The sequence below is a fragment of the Chlorocebus sabaeus genome, chromosome 10 (assembly GCF_047675955.1).
Source record: "Chlorocebus sabaeus isolate Y175 chromosome 10, mChlSab1.0.hap1, whole genome shotgun sequence".
Taxonomy (NCBI): Eukaryota; Metazoa; Chordata; class Mammalia; order Primates; family Cercopithecidae; genus Chlorocebus; species Chlorocebus sabaeus.
Window position 1 is genome coordinate 101,210,047 of NC_132913.1, and position 17,890 is coordinate 101,227,936.

The window sequence follows — 17,890 nt, forward strand, 5'->3', positions numbered from 1 at the left end:
ACATATCTGGGTGTGTTGCTCAGGAGAAAGATCTGAGTTGTGGCTATAAATTTGTAAACCATCAGCCTATAAGGCATAGGACATGTATGTCAATATATGTGGCTATGCAGGACAAGTATGTATCAGAGAGGAATGCCTAGAACAATGCTCACCTGAACACGAACACTTTAGAAAAGAGAATGGGGTAAGTCAGGAGGGAGCCTATAGAGAACACATAAGAAAAGGTCTGAGAGGTAAGAGGGAAACCAGAAAAGTGGTGTCAGGAAATCCACGGAAAGAGATGGTTGGTTACAAGAATTAGTTAATGATATTATAAAAAGGGTGAGGTCAGGTGGGAAAAGGATTGGAAAGAAACTAGTTCACTTAGCATTAAGGAAGTATTGGTAGCCTAGGCAAGAACACTTTCGCTAACATGCTTGGACTAAATCCAAACATCATGAGTTGAATGAGGAAGTGGGGTGGACAAAGTAAACTCTAAGTTAAACAAATGTTTGGGGATATGTTTATTAATTTTATATTACCAATTCTATCTTGAGGAATTTCTCCTCCTTTTATATATCAGTGAGTTGTAGAGATCTCTTTCTGTTATAGCGAACATTTCCGTAGAAGTTGAAGGTGTCACATCCTTAGTTCATTTGCAGTAGAATATGGACTTGAAGACAGCCTTACTCAGACTTTGAATTGAGAGTTGATATAAAGAAGCAGTGCCAGCAGCATATCTTTTCTGGCAGTGGCATTGGTGACAGCGTTTTCAGATTAGGGGGTATATCAGAGTCAGAAATCCAAGCTGTGGCATGCACTTCTCAGTACCAGTATCAGAAACAAGGGCAGGGGAATCCTCATCTACTAGTTACCTGGCATTTTGAACATAGTTCTGATTTTTATAAATTATCTTGATTCCTGCCGTTTTCCCCAGCCTGGCTCTGCAGGATCCCTGGAAATTGCTCACTACCTAATATCTTTTAAATATGTCTCTTTCTGTTTAATTAAAATTCAATTTCTATTGCTTCTGCTAAAAAATTTTGACTGATACACAATACAACAAAATGCACAGATGTAAGTGTACAGTTTGATCATCTTTGACAAATTCGTATATCCATCAAACCCCTATCAAGACATGGAACATTTCTATCAACTCACAAAGTGCGTCCAGTAAACCACTGCACCCTGAAGCAACCAGCATCTGATTTTTATTACCATAGATTAATTTTGCTGGTTCTAAAACTTCATATAAATAGAAGCACACAATGTGTACCGTTTTGTCCCTGGCTTCTTTAATTCAACATGAAGATTTGAAGATTTGTGCATGTTGTTGCTTATATTGATGCTCTGTGTATTTATTTTACTGAATTTTATTTCAATATATGAATATATCTCAGTTTATTTATGTATGTTTATTGATAGGCACCTGGTTGTTTGTTTCCAGCTTGGGGCTATTAGGAATGAAAGTGCTATGAACTGTACGAGGTTTTGTGATTATTTATTTTTTCTTTTTTCTTTGTTTTTATGGACATGTCATTTTTACTGGATAAATACCTAGAAGTGGAATTGCTAAGCATCATGATAGATGCATATTTAATGTTTTAAGAAATTAAGAAGCATTGTTTTCTAAGTTGTATAATTTTTTACTCTCATCAGCATGCCTTTTCATTTTCATCTTCTCAACACTGTAATTTTAGGATCAGATATATATATTTTTTAATTGTAAGTTCCAGGATACATGTGCAGGACATGCAGGTTTGTTACATCGGGAAACATGTCCCATGGTGGTTTGCTGCACCTATCAAGCCATCACCTAGGTATTAAGCCCCACATGCATTAGCTCTTTATCCTGATACTCTCCCTCCTCTAACACCCCCTTGACAGGCCCCAGTGTGTGTTGTTCACCTCCCTGTGTTCATGTGTTCTCACTGTTCAGCTCCCACTTATAAGTGAGAACATGTGGTGTTTGTTTTTCTGTTCCTGTGTTAGTTTGCTGAGGGACAATAGCTTCAAACTCCTTCCATGTCCCTGCAATGGACATGATCTAGTTCCTTTTTATGGCTTCATAGTATTCCACAGTGTATATGTACCACATTTTTTTTATCCAATCTATCATTGATGGGCATTTGGTTGATTCCATGTGTTTGCTATTTTGAATAGTGCTGCAGTGAACATATTCGTGCAAATATCTTTATAATAGAATGATTTATATTCCTTTGGGTATATACTCTGTAATGGGATGGCCAGGTCAAGTGGTGTTTCTGGTTCTAGGTCTGTGAGCAGTCACCACTCTGTCTTCCATAATGGTTGAACTAATTTACATTCACTCCAACACTGTAAAAGCATTCCTATTTCTCCATAGCCTCACCAGGATCTGTTGTTTTTTATTTTTAATAATCACCATTCTTACTAACATGAAATGGTATCTAATTGTTGCTTTGTTTTGCATTTCTCTAATGATCGATGATGCTGTTTTTTTTTTTTTTTTTTCATATGTTGGCTCGTTGCATGAATGTCTTCTGAGAAGTGTCTGTTCATGTCCTTTGTCCACTTTTTAATGTTTTTGTTTCTCTTGTAAATTTGTTTAAGTTCCTTGTAGATTCTGAATATTAGACATCTGTCAGATGGATAGATTGCAAAGACTTTCTCCCATTCTGTAGGTTGCCTGTTCACTCTGATGATGGTTTCTTTTGCTGTGCAGAAACTCTTTAGTTTAATTAGAACCCATTTGTCAATTTTTGCTTTTGTTGCAATTGCTTTTGGTGTTTTCATCATAAAATCTTTGCCCATGCCTATATCCTGAATGGTATTGCCTAGATTTTCTAGGCAATTTAAGTCTTTAATCCATCTAGAGTTAATTTATGTATGTGGTGTAAAGACGGGGTCCAGCTTCAATTTTCTGTATATGGCTAGTCAGTTTTTCCAGCACCATTTACCAAATAGGGAATCATTTCCCCATTGCTTGTTCTCGTCAGGTTTGTTGAAGATCAGATGGTCATAGATGTGCAGTGTTATTTCTGATATCTCTATTCTGTTTTATTGAATTATGTGTCTGTTTTGGTACCAGTAACATGTTGTTTTGGTTACTGTAGCCTTGTAATATAGTTTGAAGTCAGGTAGTGTAATGCCTCCAGCTTTGTTCTTTTTGCTTAGGATTATCTTGGATATACAGGCTCTTTTTTGGTTTCATATGAGTTTTAAAGCTGTTTTTTTTTTTTCTTCTAATTCTGTGAGGAATGTCAGTGGTAGTTTAATGGGAGTAGCATTGGATCTATAAATTACTTTGGATACTTTGACCATTTTCAAAACATTGATTCTTCCTATCTGAGCATGGAATGTTTTTCCATTTGTGTTCTCTTATTTCCTTGAGCAGTGGTTTGTACTTCTTGAAGAGGTCCTTCACTTTCCTTGTTATCTGTATTCCTAGGTATTTTATTCTCTTTGTAGCAATTGTGAATGGGAGTTCATTCATTATTTGGTTCTCTGCTTGTCTATTGTTGGTGTAGAGGAATGCTTCTGATTTTTGCACATTGATTTTGTACCCTGAGACCATCCTGAACATCCCGGATCCTGACTAATCTCAGAAGCAAAGCAGGGTTGGGCCTGGTTAGTACTTGGATGGAAGCAGATATTTTTTACTTTTTTTCTTTAGTGGTTTGTACATTTTGTATCCTATGTAGCAAATAATCTTCTAACATAAGACCACAAATATTTTTCTGTGTTTTTGCCTAGAAGCTTTTTAATTTTAGCATTTATGTTTAGGTTTATATGCCCCCATTTTAAGCTCGTTTCTATGTATAGCATGAGACAGAGTTGGGGTTCATAATTTTTCCATATGAGAAAAAAAGTTCAGTTGTTCTTAAGCTAGAAAAGACTTTTTCTTCCTCATTGAATTGCTGTAGTACTTTTGTGAAAAGAGTACTACCATGTATGTGTGGGTTTATTTCTATTCCATTGACTGGTTAGTGCATCCTTTACCAATATAATATCTTTCTGATTAGTATAACTTTATAATAAGCCTTAAAGTCAGGTAGATAAATTCTCCTAAATTTATTTTCTTTCTTACCAAGTTTGGGCTACTTTAGAATCAACTTGTCTGTTTCTATAAAAAAGCCTATGCATTTTGGTTAGAATTGAGTTGAACTTATATGTCAATTTGAGGAAAATTGACATCTAGCAATATTGTCTTCTAATATATGAACATGATATATGTTTGTGATTTTGAGGTATTCTCCACTTCCTTTTAGCATAATTTTATAATTTCACTGTAATGGTTTTGTACATCTTTCATTAAATTGGTCCCTAATAATTTTTTGAGATGCTTTTATATACAGTATGTTCTATTTTACTTTTTCAATTGTTGGTATTACATAAAAATATACTTAATTTTGGATATTGACTTTGCATAGATTTGTGCTAAATTTTTCATTAAGTCTAACAGATTGGGAGTGATTCTGTAGAGCTTTCTATGTATGTGATGTTACCATCTGCAAATTTAAACAGATCTACTTCTTTATTTTAAATCTTTATGACTTATTTTTTGTTGTCTTCTTTCCCTGGCTAACCTTCAAGGACTCTTTTAAATACAAATGATAAGAGTGAACATCCCTGCTTTGTCCCTGATCCTCAGTTAGGAGTGAGACATTCAAAACCTACCATTAATTATAATGTAAACTGTGTATTCTTTGCTGAAATTTTCAAGCATGTATTATGTAGAATTATGTAAAATACTTTTTTCTGTTTCTCTTGTAGTAACCATATTAACGTGAATATTAACATGAAATCATTTTTTTAAATATTTTAATTAGATAAATTGAATAGATTTTCACATTTAAAACTAATCTTGCATTACTAGGATATTCTCATTTGGTCATTATGTATTTCTTATATATTGCCAGGCCTAATTTGGAAACATTTTGCTAAAGGTTTTTGTGTTGATGTTCATATATGTCTGTGTTTTCTTTTCTTATAGTGTCTTCAGTTTCAGTATCAAGACTATGCTATATTTATAACATGAGTAGGAAGAATTTCCTTCTCTATATCATGAAATAATTTGTATTATTGCTATCACTTCATTCGAAAGGTTTGATATAATTAATCATTGAAGTCATCTAGGCCTGGCATTTTCTTTTGGGGATTTTTTTTAGTATATTGAAGTTTAGTTAACATGAAGCAAAATTCACTTTTTCAGTGAATTTAATGAGTTTTGACAACCACAGTTAGAATATAAGAACATGTTGATATCTCTAAATGTTTGATTGGTGTTCTTGGCAGTCAGTCCCCTTCCACATAGCTTCATGTCTAGAAACCACTACATAGAATTAAGTTTGGTTTATCTAAATATAGTTTTTTCATTTTCCCAAATGTGATAGGAGAATCACACAGTATGTAGCTGTTTGTGTCTAGTGTGTATCACTTGGCATAATTCTTTTGAGATTTGTTCATGTCATTGTGTATATACTTTATTATTATTGTCGAGTGAAAACCCATTCCAAATTGCTCATACAATTGGTAGTTGATGGATATTTACTTTGTTCTAGTTGGTGGCTATTACGCGTAAAGCTAATACAAACATTTGTCTAAAATGTCTTCTTATGAACATGCATTTTCGTTTTATTTGTGTTTTATATACCTCAGAGTGTGATTTGCTATGTCATATAGTAAGTGTATGTTTGACTCTAATAAACTGCTTAACTGTTTTCTGATATGGCTATATAATTTGGCAATTCCACTAGCAGTATGTGAGACTTCCAGTTACTCAGTATCTTTACCAGGAAATGGTAATGTCAGCCTTTAAAATACAATTTTAACCATTGTGAGCATGTATAGTGGTATCTTATTTTTGTTTTTGTTAGCATTTTCTTAATGACTAATGATGTTGTTGATCATTTTTGGTGATTTTTTGCATATATATTTTTTGTTTAAGTGTCTCTTTTGACCTTTATTGAGCTGTTTGCCTTTTATTAGGTGTACTTATTCTTTATATTTTTTGGATACAAATCTTTTAGCAGGTATGTGTTTCAAAAGTATTTTCTCCTGGCCTCTGGATTGTTTTTACACTTTTTTATTTTTTTATTTTTTGAGATGGAGTCTCGCTCTGTCTTCTGGACTGGAGTGCAGTGGCGTGATCTCGGCTAACTGCAAGCTCTGCCTCCCGGGTTCACGCCATTCTCCTGCCTCAGCCTCCTGAGTAGCTGGGACTATAGGCCCCCGCCACCATGCCCGGCTAATTTTTTTTTGTATTTTTTGTAGACACAGGGTTTCACCGTGTCAGACAGGATGGTCTCGATCTCCTGACCTCATGATCCACCTGCCTCGGCCTCCCAAAGTGCTGGGATTACAGGCGTGAGCCACTGCCCCAGCCCTGTTTTCGTACTTGTAAACAGTACATTTTGAAGAGAAGTCTGTAATTTTGACAAATTCAAGATTATCAATGCTTTTCTTAAATTTGTGTTTTTGGATTTCTGTCTAAAAATAATTTGCCTCATTTAAGTCACAAAGTTCTTCTTTTCTATTTTCTTCTATCACTTTTTATAATTTTTGATTTTATATTTAGGTATATAATCTATTTTATGCTAATTTTTAATCTGATATGAGCTATGGGTCAAGGTATATACACATTTGGATTTTTTATTTTCTTGAATAATTGTCTTTTTACAATCATATTTAAAATTTTTCTTTATCCCTGATGATACTATGTGTTCTCAAGTCAGTTTTATGTGTTGTCACTATAGTTACATAGACTTGAAAAATTTATTATGGCATATCTTCTTTTGTCTTTCTCCTTATGTTTCAGTTTTAGTAATTTCTGTGATTCATTTTTAAATTCATTGATTCTTTCTGTACTATGTTCAGTCTTACAAGTTTGTTAAATTCTTTATTTCTCATATTAGTTTTTTATTTCTAGTATTTTTATTGGACTCCTTTCTATAGGCTCTTTCACTCTGCCAAAACATTTCACATTTTTCCTGCATATGGTTTTTCACTAAATCCTTTAACATATTAATCACAATTATTTTAAAGTCTTTGATAACTTTGATATATGCATCATATCTTGATACCATTTGGTTTATCCCTTTCAGAGTTCTTTTTATCATTTTAAAAAATTTAGTGTCTTATAATTTCGTTTTGAATGATGGACATCATGTCTTAGTTTTAGGCAGTTCCTGTGGAATTCCGTTTTATAGATGAGATTTTCTCAGCATTTGTGAGTTTTTCCCCACAAGGCATTCACACCTTCTCTTGAATCTGAGGAAAGTCATTTAGGAGAGATTTTTTGTGCTCTTTCAAGGGAAGGTGACTTTAAAACACATTGACACATAAGAAAAGATCATATTTATGGCATATAGAGTGATATTTCATTACATGTACAATGTGTAATTATCAGTTCATGTAACTAGCATATCCACCACCTTTCCTGCATCAGATGACATTTGCTCATGGCATAATGGTAGTGTATCCTTTCGTGGGAATGGTGTTTCTTTTTGTTTTAATTTGGAAATTTCTTTCTTTTCTTTCTTTCTTTCCTTTCCTTTTTTGACAGAGTCTTGCTCTGTCGCCCAGGCTGGAGTGTGCAGTGGCATGATCTCGGCTCACTGCAAACTCCGCCTCTTGTTTTCAAGCAACTCTCTGTCTCAGCCTCCTGAGTAGCTGGGATTACAGGTGCCTGTCACCATGCCTGGCTAATTTTTGTATTTTTAGTAGAGATAGTTTCACTATCTTGGCCAGGCTGGTCTTGAACTCCTGACCTTGTGATCCATCTGCCTTAGCCTCCCAAAGTGCTGGAATTCTAGGCATGAGCCACCAAGCCTGGCCTAATTTGGAAATTTCTATTGATCTCTCTTCAAGATATACTCTTGTCTATCTGGTCCCTAAATAAACCAACCAAAATAATTTCTTATATTCATTATAGTACATTATATATATATATATATATATATATTTTTTTTTTTTGAGACGGAGTCTCGCTCTGTCGCCCAGGCTGGAGTGCAGTGGCGCAATCTCGGCTCACTGCAAGCTCCGCCTCCCGGGTTCACACCATTCTCCTACCTCAGCCTCCCGAGTAGCTGGGACTACAGGCGCCCGCCACTGCGCCCGGCTAATTTTTTTCTATTTTTTAGTAGAGACGGGGTTTCACCATGGTCTCGATCTCCTGACCTTGTGATCCGCCGGCCTCGGCCTCCCAAAGTGCTGGGATTACAGGCGTGAGCCACCGCGCCCGGCCTAGTACATTATATTTCTAACATTTCCTTTTAGCTTGTTTTAGCATTCATTGCTCTATTAGAATCCTCTATCTGTTCACTCCTATTTTCTATGCCTATTGTTTACTGAAATGTGTGGTAAATGGTATAATACATTTATCATAACTATTTTGATGTCCTGGTTAGATAATTCTAATATCTTGGATATCTTTTGGTCTCTTTATCTTGACTATTTTTCTTTAACCTATTGGTTATGTGTCAGTTTCTTAGGGCTGCTGTAACAAATTACCATACACTGGGTGGATTAAAGCAACAGAAATTTATTTTCTCTCAGTTCTGTATGTTAGAAGTTTAAAATCAAGGTGTTGACAGGGGCATAATCCTTATGAAAACTGTATAGGAATTCTTTCTTGTCTTTTCTAGCTTCTTCCAGTTTGCTTATAATCTTTTGTGTTTTCTGTCTTGTGGATGCATCACTCCAGTCCTTAATCTTCACATGGCATTTTTCCTGTGTCTGTCTGCATGTGGTCATCTTCTTATAAGGACATCAGTCATATTGATTTAGGGGTCTACCCTATTTCCTGTAATCTCATCTTAAGCAATTTTATATGCAATGGTGTTATTTCCAAATAAGTTCATATTCTGAGTTAATGGGGGTTAGGATTTCAATATATTCTTTACAGGGGACACAATTCAGTTCATAAAAGTTCTAGTTTCTTGTTTCTTCTCTGGTACCATCACTTTTAAAAATAAAATACCAGATATTTGTGTAAAGAGACAGTAAACACTGAAATCAATAATACTTGTGCCCTGAATAGATGGCTCAATTTCTTCGAGGCCAGTAGTGTGGCAGGCTGAGTCAACCTATATTTTATCTGGACCTAATTTTGCTGAGGCTTTAGTTAGATTCACTTCTCAGGCTTCAAATTGTTTAAAAGCAGAATCACAAAGTTTTCCTCAGTATGTGCATGAAATTATGAATGCTGGAGGGTTTTCTCGTGTCTCTTGCTCAGCTCCCATTCTTCCACAGGACCCGTGTACCTGTGTCTCAGGATGGATCTGTCTCAGCACTACTGTCTTGTTTCTAAATTTTCTCATGAAGACTTGTCAAAAAGAGTTTGTTAGTGAGCTCAGATTCTCAGAGTACAACTGTTTTCTTCTAGCCAGTATTTATGACGACTTGCTCCTTTTCCTGCTGCTCTGCCAAAGATGAAAGGATCCTGAGTCTCTTCTAGATTGAATGCCTTACATTTCAGATTTTATTTTTAAAATTTTATTTGCATCCTCAGTTCTCTGCTGGGCTTTATAAATCATAATTGTATATACCATTTTGTATTTCTTTGTAATTGAAGTGCTCTTGCAACTTTTCTAAATCACTTTATTATAGTATAATTAACATATAAAATACATGTTTAATGTATACAACTAAGTTTGAAGATATGCATATAGCTGTGAAATCGTTACTGCATTCTATTGTATAAACATATCTATCACCTACAAAAGTTTCCTCTCACCTAATTTGTTATTATCTATTTTGTGATAAGAACACTTAATATATGATCTATCTACCCTCTTAACAAGTTTCCAAGTACACAGTACAGTATTGCTATCTATTGGCACTGTGCTGTATAGTATATCCTCAGGACTTATGCATCTTATGTAACTGAAACACTGTACACTTTGACTAATGCCTCACTATTTTCCCATCCCCTTAGCCCTTCCTACTTACCATTCTTCTCTCTGCTATAATGAGTTGGACTATTTTAGATTCTTCATATAAGTGTTATAACATAGTATTTGTTCTTCTTGCAACTTTCTACATCTTATAAGTAGAAGTCACTAATATCCTTTTTAAAGGTCTTTTGATAATTCTCTTTAGATTTATTAAGTGGCAGCTGCATTTCTTGGTTTATATTTGTGTATACCATTACAACTAAGAAATACAAGATACAAACTCTCAGTCAAATTTATTGAGCTGGAGATTATTAGTAAACCCCTAATAAATTAGCTCCAAATAACTATGATTGCTTTCTCTCTGAGGGCTGTGTATTTGCCACATTGGCATAAATGTAAACTAGATAAAGAAAGCATTATAAACTATTTTTGTGAGTTATATATAATTCAAGGTCTCAGTAGGCAAAGTAACCCCTTCCCACCATCCCAAAATATCTACATCCCAATCACTGGAATTTATGTTACCTCATATGGCAAAAGGAACTTTGTGACAGTGATTAAGTTAGGGCCCTGATTTGTAGAGATTATCCTGGATTATGTTGGTGGACCCAGTCTAATTGAGAGGTGACAACATGCTAGCAGCCCTCCCTCTCGGGGCCTCCTTGGCCGTGGCGTCCACTCTGGTGGTGCTTGAGGAGCCCTTCAGCCTGCCACGGCACTGTGGGAGCCCCTCTCTGGGTTGGCCAAGGCTGGAGCTGGCTCCCTCTGCTTCCGGGGAGGTGTGGAGGAAGAGGCGCAGGCGGGAACCGGGGCTGCACGCGGCGCTCACGGGCCATCGTGAGTTCTCAGTGGGAGTGGGCTCCGCGGGCCCTGCACTTGGAGTGGCAGGCCGGCGCCGCCAGCCCCAGGCAGTGAGGGGCTTAGCACCAGGGCCAGCAGCTGTGGACGGTGCTCTGGGTCCCCCAGCAGTGCTGGCCCACGGGCGCTGCACTTGAATTCTCACAGGGCCTCAGCTGGCTCCCCACGGGCAGGGTTCGGGACCTACAGACTGCCATGCCCAAGCCTCCCCCTCTACCTGGCGGTGGGTTCCTGTGTGGCCCGAGCCTCCCCGCCGGGCGCCACCCCCTGTTCCTTGGCGCCAGGTCGCGTTGACTGTCCAAGGGCCGAGGAGTGCCTGCGCATGGCACGGGAGTGGCAGGCAGCTCTGCCTGTGACCCTGGTGCAGGATCCACTAGGTGAAGCCAGCTGGGCTCCTGAGTCTAGTGGGGACTTTGAGAACCTTTGTGTCTAGCTAAGGGATTGCAAATACACCAATCAGCCCCCTGTGTCTAGCTCAAGGTTTGTAAATACACCAATGGGTACTCTGTATCTGGCTAACCTAGTGGGGACTCGGAGAACTTTTCCATCTAGCACTTGTAAAAGCACAGATCAGTACTCTGTGTCTACCTAACGGTTTGTAAACACACCAATCAGTGCTCTGTGCTAGCTAATCTAATGGAGACTTGGAGAACTTTTATGTCTAGCTAGAGGATTGTAAATGCACCAATCAGCACTCTGTGTCTAGCTCAGGGATTATAAATACACCAGTCAGCACCCTGTCAAAATGGACCTATCAGCTCTCTGTAAAATGGACCAATCAGTAGGATGTGGGTGGGGCCAGATAAGGAAATAAAAGCAGGCTGCAGGCTCCAACCAGTGGCAGCCTCCTCCAGTCCCCTTGCACAGTGTGGAAGGTTTGTACTTGGCAAGAAATCTCGCTGCTGCTCATTCTCTGGGTCCATGCCATCTTTATGAGCTGTAACACTCACCACAAAGGTCTGCAGCTGCACTCCTGAGGCCAGCAAGACCACGAACCCACCAGGAGGAATGAAGAACTCCGGACAGGAGGAACGAACAACTCTAGACGTGCCGCATTAAGAGCTGTAACACTCACCGGGGAGGTCTGCAGCCTCACTCCTGAAGCCAGCCAGACCACGAACACACCAGAAGGAAGAAACTCCGAACACGTGCAAATGTCAGAAGGAGCAAACTCCAGACCCAGCATGTTTAAGAACTGTGACACTCACCGCGAGGGTCCGTGGCTTCATTCTTGAAGTCAGTGAGACCAAAAACCCACCAATTCTGGGCACATAATCATAGGAGTCCTTAAAAGCAGATAAATTTATTCTGGCTTCTGTTCATGGGAGATGCGATTGCAGGAGTTGGAGAGAGACAACATTGCTGGCTTTGACGATCGGGAGAGGGCTATAAGCCAAGGAATGTGGGTGATCACTAGAAGCTGGAAACGGCAAGGAAATGGATTCTCTACCAGAGCACTCAGAAAAAAATGAAGCTCTTCTGGATCCTTGATTTAAGTTCAGTGAGACCCATGTCTGACTGCTAATCTATAGAAAGTGGAAAATAAATCTGTGTTGTTTGAAACCAAGTTTGTGCTAATTTGCTACAGCAGCAATAGAAAACTAGTAAAAGGCTACAACAGCAGCAACAAAAATTCTGAATATCAATTGGTAAAAATTGTGAGGGTGAAATTTTAAAAAGAATTTTTTTCTTATTGCATGTTTAGTTTGCTAGGTTAGTTAAATAAGAAATAAAATACAAAGCTGGAAAAGACATTAACTTTGCAGACATTACTTTTAAAGACTAGCATAGATAATTAAATTTGGTTTCAAATTTAAAGATCACAAGAAAAGGAGATCTCATAATATCTTACCAGCATTCTATAGCCCCCCAGGGCTTGAGCATTATTCTTAATATAACACATACATGTTCTTAATAGCATTAACATAATTTTAGCAAAAAAAACATAAGGAAATGTTGATGGGTCTATAATAGTGGGAAAAAAGGTAAACAGGATTATGTAAGATTTAAAAAAGGAACAAAAGTGAGTTTTTGAAATACTGTACATTGTCCTTAGTTACTAAAATGTCATGTTTGTTTGTTGCTTCACTATTGAGAATATTATACTCTGTTTCCCTTTTTCATATACATCATTTGAAAAATATTTCCTAAAGAAACTATTGTTTTTCCTACTTAAATTCAACTATTCTGACAATGTATTAATACTAACCCCAAATATTCTGGTCATTCTTCAACAAGTGGCCAATTAGGAATAATTTTTTTGTTTGTTTGAGACAGAGTCTCATTCTCTCATCCAGGCTGGAGTGCAGTGGTGCAATCTCTGCTTACTGTAACCTCTACCTCCCAGGTTCAAGAGATTCTCCCACCTCAGCTTCCTGAGTAGCTGGGATTACAGTCACATACCACCACGCCCAACTAATTTTTGTATTTTTAGTAGAGACAGGGTTTCACCATGTTGGCCAGGCTGGTCTTGAACTCTTGACCTCAAGTGATCTTCCTGCTTCGGCCTCCCAAAGTGCTGGGATTACAGGCTTGGGCCACTGTGCCTGGCCTGTAAGAACAAGTTAATTGCACTCCAATTGTGCCTAATTCAATTGCACTCCAAGTTTTCTACAGATAATCCAATTATACTCTAAAATGTCATCTTCCTGAAGAGCAAAGAATTAGGATCCTTGAAAAACTAGCTCTTTTAGTTTTGCTCTTGAGTTTATAATACATTTCTTTGGGAAGGTGCTAGATAATAAATTTCTAGATATGTAAAAATACTGTCTGTATAAGCTGTCCAATCCAGAAAATCTAAATATATAGAATGGATGTTATATTGTTTAATATTAAAGTGTTTGATTTTTTTTCTTTTTTTTTTTTTTTTTTTTTTGAGATGGAGTCTCGCTGTGTCGCCCAGGCTGGAGTACAGTGGCCAGATCTCAGCTCACTGCAAGCTCCGCCTCCTGGGTTTACGCCATTCTCCTGCCTCAGCCTCCCAAGTAGCTGGGACTACAGGCGCTGCCACCATGCACGGCTAGTTTTTTGTATTTATTTTTAGTAGAGACGGGGTTTCACTGGGTTAGCCAGAATGGTCTCAATCTCCTGACCTCGTGATCCACCCGTCTCAGCCTCCCAAAGTGCTGGGATTACATAAAGTGTTTGATTCTTAAATATCCTGATACTAGATAAGATATATATAAGTTCATGCACTACACATCACATGATGATTGTCATTTCCACAAGGTTGCTTAACATCTTTAATTAGTCTCTCTGATTTCTTAGTTTAACATATATACTTAACTATAAAAGTTAAAATAAGAAAGTCATAGCTAGACGTTTTTGATACGATTTTGAGAATTGACACCTGAAAACCTGCTACTGAGGATAAAAGAAAGGGGAACACACTTAAAAAACAGACTTAATTACTAAACTCAAATAATCTTTGATTCTTTATTAATAGGGGCAAAAATTTTTATACCTTTCACTTTCCCAGGGCAGTATGCAGTATACTTTATTACTGACCGTCTCAATCCTAGTGCTTTCATCTCTATTATATCTTCATCCATCTTTTCCAATAACTCTATTCTAGGCTTTGTCATAACTCTGAATACCCAATCCTCTGACCATAAGTCAAGAGCTTGCCAACTCTGATACTCTTAGTACACATTTTCTTTTTTTCCACGGTATATTATCTTTCTCTCCTTTCTGTTCTGTCCCTAGTTGGCTAAATCCATCAGTCATCATTTCAACCAACCTCTGCCACTATCTCTAGTTCTTTGGCCCTGTTGATCTATCTGCATTAATGTAGCTGTTTACCAAGCCACCTTCTCTTATGCAACTGGAAAGCCTTGAGTTCATATTTATTAATTGTTTTCAGTTTCCCCAATGGAAGGAAAGAATACTTTCCTTTCTACCTTACAAATGACTAAAACGTCTTTAGTCCTGCTCACAACAGTATTTAAATTCAAACAGAAAGCAATTTTACATTAAGGAGAAAAATCTTTAATTTGGGACTTTTACATATCCACTCTGTACCTAGGAAAGGACTGTGTACTGGGTAAATTTTCTAGAACTTCTGAAATCACATTATGTGGACAACTTCATATTTGCAGTTTGGTCATGACGAAGACTGCTCTTGAATGTGTTCATTGCAGAGCTTTTTCCTTCTGTGATTGTCTTTTGGAGCATCAAAGTCAAAAAACCAAAGAATGATAAAACTTAATCAAAATTTAAATTACTGTTTAAGATCTCCAAAATCCTTTTGGAAAATAATTTCATAGTACATTTTATAACTAGAGCAAAAAGAACTAACAGAGGCATGTTTTCTATAACAATAACTACCTCCTCTGTGTTTTCACCTCTTTAGAGGCTAATAACACTGTCAAATTGATGGAAAGCTTCCTGCTTACTGAATTATAGCACCTCCACTTACATTAGTGTAATATGTGCCAAAAATGAAATACTATCTCATTTCAAACTCTGGATTTATTTTATTACTTATAGTTGATATTTCTTGTACTCTAAACTGTAATAGTCCTCTTTAGTTTTTTTTTTTTAAATAATGAAACAAAGGAAGGTAAGAAACAAAGAGCGATGAGAAATTGAAGGGAAGGAGGAAACTGTTTTTTAGTGTTCTTCCTCCCATTATAGATAATTAATAAAGACATTGATACTAAATAATGATGTAAAAGATTATATGGAAACAAGGAAATCTCAAAAGGAAACCAAATATTTATATACTGGTATGGTACCTAATGGAAGAGCATTTAAGAAGAATTAGATGGTTATAATAGTCGTATAGATATATAGTACCAAACGTAACAACTTAACAACATGATTACATCAGCAACTTTCAATGACGTATTTGCTTCAAAAGTTCTTTGATCTCTTTCAAAAATAAATTACGTAGCCATTATTCAATAAAGATAATCAAGGTAGGTGGAACTGAAGGTTGAAATTACAGGAATCTATATTGGTCATAACACAGAATTTTTGAAAGCTTCACAACAACCCAAAGAAGTAGTTATGGTAGGTTTTACCACATTTTACAGATGAGAAACTGAAGGTCAGGTATGAGAGAGAGCTGGCAGTGGGACATTGACTCATACTGTAACTTTAGTGAAATTCTCACTATGCTATACTTTTATTTTTTGCCGAGAGATGTTCTAAAAGTAAGAATTAAATATTCTCATGTTTGTAATTTTTCTCAAGCAAACTTTCATTCTCGTTTAACTCTGGGTGCTTCTGCTGTAAAAGAGTGCTAAGAACTATGGGAGCTCCACGGTATAATTATATGCTGTTTGTTCTCTAAGAGATTCCAATCTAATGGAAAGAAAAGAGAAGCACATGTCCTGAAGTTCTTACACCTCCATTGTACTGTAAATTTGTGCCTGCAACTCTTAAACAACTTTGTTATTATTATTTTTTGTAACTAATGTGCCTACTTTTATGCTCCCTTGAAATTTTTTGTATGGTGCTATTTATGATATCCACTTGTATTAAGATTATTTGTAATTGTGTTTCAAAATTATTTTCAATCATGTCTTGGATTTGTGGAATGTGAAGATTAGTTCCTATTCATCCTAGTTCTATAAGGCCAAGTGTAGTGCTTGCCACACAGTAAATGTGTGTTTGATATATATTTATTATTAGAAAAGTCCACACCTCTCATATAAAATTCAAGCAATATGGAAGTATATAATGTAAACAGTTAAACTTTACATCTCTTTCACCCACTCCTACTGCTCTCAGGTAACCATTGTTAGCATTTTGAATCAGAACTACTTAGACTTTTTCACATGGACAAATGTGATGTGATGTTTGAATTAATAAGTTAAATTCACAAGGTGTGTTGAGAATGAAAAATATTATATAAGCTGAAGACATATATGATTAAAGTATTTTATGATTTTTAACTATTTCAACTGTGTTCTGTAGAAAGAAAACAATTGAACAGGATGATGATCTTGAAACTTTGATAGTTGTATAGATTATCAATAGTATTTTACATGTTACACCAAAAATATTCATTTAATATTAACATTCTAATCTATCAGGACAACACAGTAGATTTTAGTTTTCATCATTATCAGTCATCACTTTATTTTCACATACATTGGAATATTATTGGTCAAACTTTTACTCTAATAAAAGCTGACATTTCTATTTATTAGGTTCTAAAGTGGTGATTATAAGGTATTTCTACTTTGCACAGTATTTCCATTCAGTAATGGAAATAATTCTTGGTTCTTTGAGTTAACATTTTGATAGTACATAATTAATAAATGAACATTATGAACTTTATATCTATATTTACTATTCTTCAAAAGAATTTCAGCCGGGCACGGTGGCTCACGCCTGTAATCCCAGCACTTTGGGAGGCTGAGGCGGGAGGATCACGAAGTCAAGAGATTGAGACCATCCTGACCAACATGGTGAAACCCCGTCTCTACTAAAAATACAGGAATTAGCTGGGCATGGTGGCACATGCCTATAATCCCAGCTACTCAGGAGGCTGAGGTAGGGGAATCACTTGAACCCGGGAGGTGGAGTTTACAGTGAGCTGAGATCACACCATTGCACTCCAGCCTGAGTGACAAGAGCAAAACTCCAACTCCAAAAAAAAGAAAAAAAAATATATATATATGTGTATATATATATATAGAGAGAGAGAGAGAGAGAAAGAGAGAGCAATTCAAATGTCTTTTCTTGTTTTCTTTATTTCTATTTCACTAATGTGCTTGCCTATTAATAGTCTTGATTAAGGATATAATATTTACTCTATTTCTCTGATTTAAGGAGGAAATATTTCCTCCTCATTCTCTATGCTACTTAGTGATTGTAATTTTTCTCAAGGAAACATTCATTGTCCCATTTAACACTTGTGCCTCTGTCGTAAAAGAGTGCTAAGAACTATGGGAGCTCCATGGTATAATTATATGCTGTTTGCTCTCAGAGAGCTTGCTAGAATTTTGGAGTTTAAGTGGTGACTTTGACCTAAAGGCTGAACATCAAATTACAAAACGTTATTATGCTTTAGTATTAGAGAAAAAAATGGTACATTATAGAGAATTAATGAATTATGATTGAATTAAATGGATTTTAGCTAGTCATACAGAAACTGTGCAGTTAAAAACATGGATTTTTCTGTTTTGTAAAACAAGTTATAATTATGTGCTATCTTTTAAAAT